Below are 3,439 nucleotides of genomic sequence, written 5' to 3'. Positions count from 1 at the left end.
GCAGCATTTATATTTTCTATGTCCACATTCCTGCTGGAGATCTTGCACTGTGAAGGCCACTCATCTTGGACTGTTGGACTGGCTCCCTCAGGTCAGCAGAGTCAGTGCCTTTGGCTCTGGGAGTTCGTAGGTGCAGACCAGTGAACACAAGGCTCTGGGAAGATCTGCTGGCTCTGTGGTGATGCTCACAGTACCTGGAGCCTGGCTCCCTAGCTTGTCAGCGACTCTACATCAAGGACATTGTTGCCGAGACTGTGACATTTTCCCAGAAGAGATTCTTTTCTCTGGATCTTACGCAAATGCTGGCACTAAGTAAAGGAAGGGACTTTATAATTTGCTTTGCACCCGACAGTAGTTTTGGATCTAGGATTAAACTAACATTCATATTAGAAAAAAAGTATGTATTTTTCACAGAATTGAATGTTTTGAGTTGACTTGCAAGATAGTTTTTGAAGTAAAAGCCCTTTAGTTTCATTGCCAGAATTCTGATGAAATCTGTTCATGCTCCGTTTCTATTTCATAATATCTTATAACTTTAATTTCATGTAGAGCAGTTCTTAATGAACCAGAGCTTTGGGGTTGCTAGGGAACCAGATGGCCTACTGATCATCCCTTTTGAACATCATTCTTTACATGTGGCTTTTGTGAGGAGAGGCTGCATTTTATGGTAAGAAAGGGGACAAAAAGAATCACTTTAAGACTGTTTTGAGTTGATTCCTACATTGCAAATATTTCTAGGAAAGAGTCAGGTGTTGCTTAAAACTTTGGTTAAGAAAGAAAGAAAGAAAGAAAAAGAAAGAAAGAAAGAAAGAAAGAAAGAAAGAAAGAAAGAAAGAAAGAAGGAAGGAAGGAAGGAAGGAAGGAAGGAAGGAAGGAAGAAAGAAAGAAAGGAAGGAAGAAAGAAGGAAGAAGAAGAAAGAAGGAAGAGAGAAAGACATACTAGCCCCTGGTAACAGAAGACTCAGCTCACACAGTAAGGACTCCCCAAAAAATGTATAGGTAGCTCTTCAGAGCTTGCTTCCAAATGTAGTGTCTGTGCTTCAGCAGGGGACATCATGGAGAAGGAGTCACCCACTAGACCCTGGATGGGGAACTTAGGTCACTCTACGAATGAAAAGGCTGCAAGAAAGTGCCTGTTCAAACCAACAAGATGAACATACTCTGCACTGACACATGCATGTGTACACAGTGCAGAGAAGGAAACATTCACATGCGCACATGCATACACCCCACAGAGACATACACCATACAGCCTCATGTATGCATACACAAACACATACCACAGATACATGTGTGTAGACACATATACAGAGTATACAATCACACACATACATACACCCAGGCCATGAAGACAGTTATATATGCACAAAACTACATAGCATAAAACCACAAATATATACACACATACATATCAGCCATTCATAGGTATACACACCCTACAGAGACATATATTTGCACATACAGTGGCATACACCATGCAGACATATGCACACGCACACTAGGTATTAATATATGTGCAAACACACTATTGCTGGCACTCACAGAACACATAGTCACCACAGATACACATCTGATGCACACCACAAACATATAAGCCATCTAGATATACACAGATACACACACCATACAGACACACATATTCATACACAAACTGTGGGGAGCAGAGGAAGCCCTGGGTGGATGTGCATTATTGACACGGACCCAATTGTCTCAAATGCATGGGAACTGGAAAAGCGTTCCCAGGTCAGGCTCACGCAATTGGCAAAGCCTTCCTCTGTTCCATGTGTGAATGTTGACAGAGTGTACAGAAAGCATTGACAGCAGCTTCCTCTTCCTGGATGCTGACAGCCTGAGACCACTCCCCTACAGAGACCTCCCATGGAGAGTAGCTAACCCCTCCTCCTGTGCTAAGTAAAAGTGCTAAGTCTTCCGGTTGTTGCACACCGGTGAGTAGACGGAGCGCACTCGACCCCAGATTTTCTGTACAGTGTCTGTGTGACTGTCCTTTCTTCTTTCCTCCATTGCCCTAGTCCGCTTTCCAAGACCAAGCCATGCTGGATGCAGTGATAAACAAATGGGGACAGAAACACAGACGTACCACACACAGAGACACACAGATACACAGGACATACAGATGCTCACACACAGACCAACACATGCATCGGGAAGACACTAATGGACTTACTCACATAAAACACAGACGTGTATGCACACCTGTATTAGGAGGAGCAGGCATCTCTTTCCCAGAGAAGAGGCTGGTTTAGAGGAAGGACTTTCAACATTCCCTCTGTGAGCAAAGAAAAGTGACCCCCAAAACAGGATGGTGTGGGGAGGGAGAGGGGCCAAGAGGGCTTGTCTGCAAGGCTGTCATTTCCTGGGCTCACTGGCAAGGTCTGTGGCTGGTGAAGAAAGAATTCCCACCTTTAATGCTTCTCTGACTCTTGAGGCCACTACATTGAGGTCCATTGCATCTGATCAGGGTTCACTGGCTAGGGGGAGAGACACAGGAGCAATGGACAGGAGACGATGCTTTTGCAGACCCATGCAGGTCCATGGCAGGGTCCCCAGGGATAGTCACATTAGAACCCTATGAAAACAACAACAGGCGGACTCTTCCTATCCCCTCCCCAAATAGTCCACCTGAGACTTTCGGTGGGTATTTTTAGAATGGGGGACCCTTCTGCCTGAATACCCCATGGTAAATGCTTTTGCTGCAAAGAGGGAGAGCAAGTTGGAGCTTTTTAAACCTGGAGCAGCTTAGCCACAACATACTGTCAGGCACAGCACGCAGCAGAGCGCACTCTGCATGCAGATGGCGTCCCGTGGGCATTTATTGACACCTAATAATAGCATGCCCCAGTCACATGAAAGCTCAGAGACAGATAATTAGGCTCTCTGAAGGGAGCGGGACCTCGCCTTTATGACTTGTGCAACCAAGAGACTTGCTCTACCAGTCTGCCTTTTATTAGCACGTAATAACATCTCACTTTATGGGAAGTTCCTTCAGTTGACTTTCCTAATTAGATTTAAGTGAAAGATGAAAGTCAAATTCTGCTACACCAAATCCCTGGGAAAGAGCTCCGTGGTGGTGAACACAGTAATTCAACATAAAAGCCACGTACATCAAAGGTGTGCAAAAAGAAGAGAAGGATAGTTTCTAAAGCTCCGTGGGCCAGTGAAGGCTAATTTTGGATGAGCCCAGAGCTGTAAACATCACTGAAAACCTCCATGCTTGGGCTGGACACAGGAAGAGATCCTGATTCCATTTTCCAAAAGCTATCCACCCGTGACCTCTAGGGCAGTGTGTACCCTGAAAAGATCATTTTGCCTCCTTGTCCCTGGATAGGAATGGAACACAACAAGATAAACAAGAGCTTGTTCTTCATTAAATGAGCTCCCTAAGGGAGATGGAGAGACCTCTTCATGCTTTTGGAAACAG

Source organism: Peromyscus leucopus, chromosome 19 (assembly GCF_004664715.2).
Source record: "Peromyscus leucopus breed LL Stock chromosome 19, UCI_PerLeu_2.1, whole genome shotgun sequence".
Taxonomy (NCBI): domain Eukaryota; kingdom Metazoa; phylum Chordata; class Mammalia; order Rodentia; family Cricetidae; genus Peromyscus; species Peromyscus leucopus.
This window is presented reverse-complemented; position numbering follows the sequence as displayed.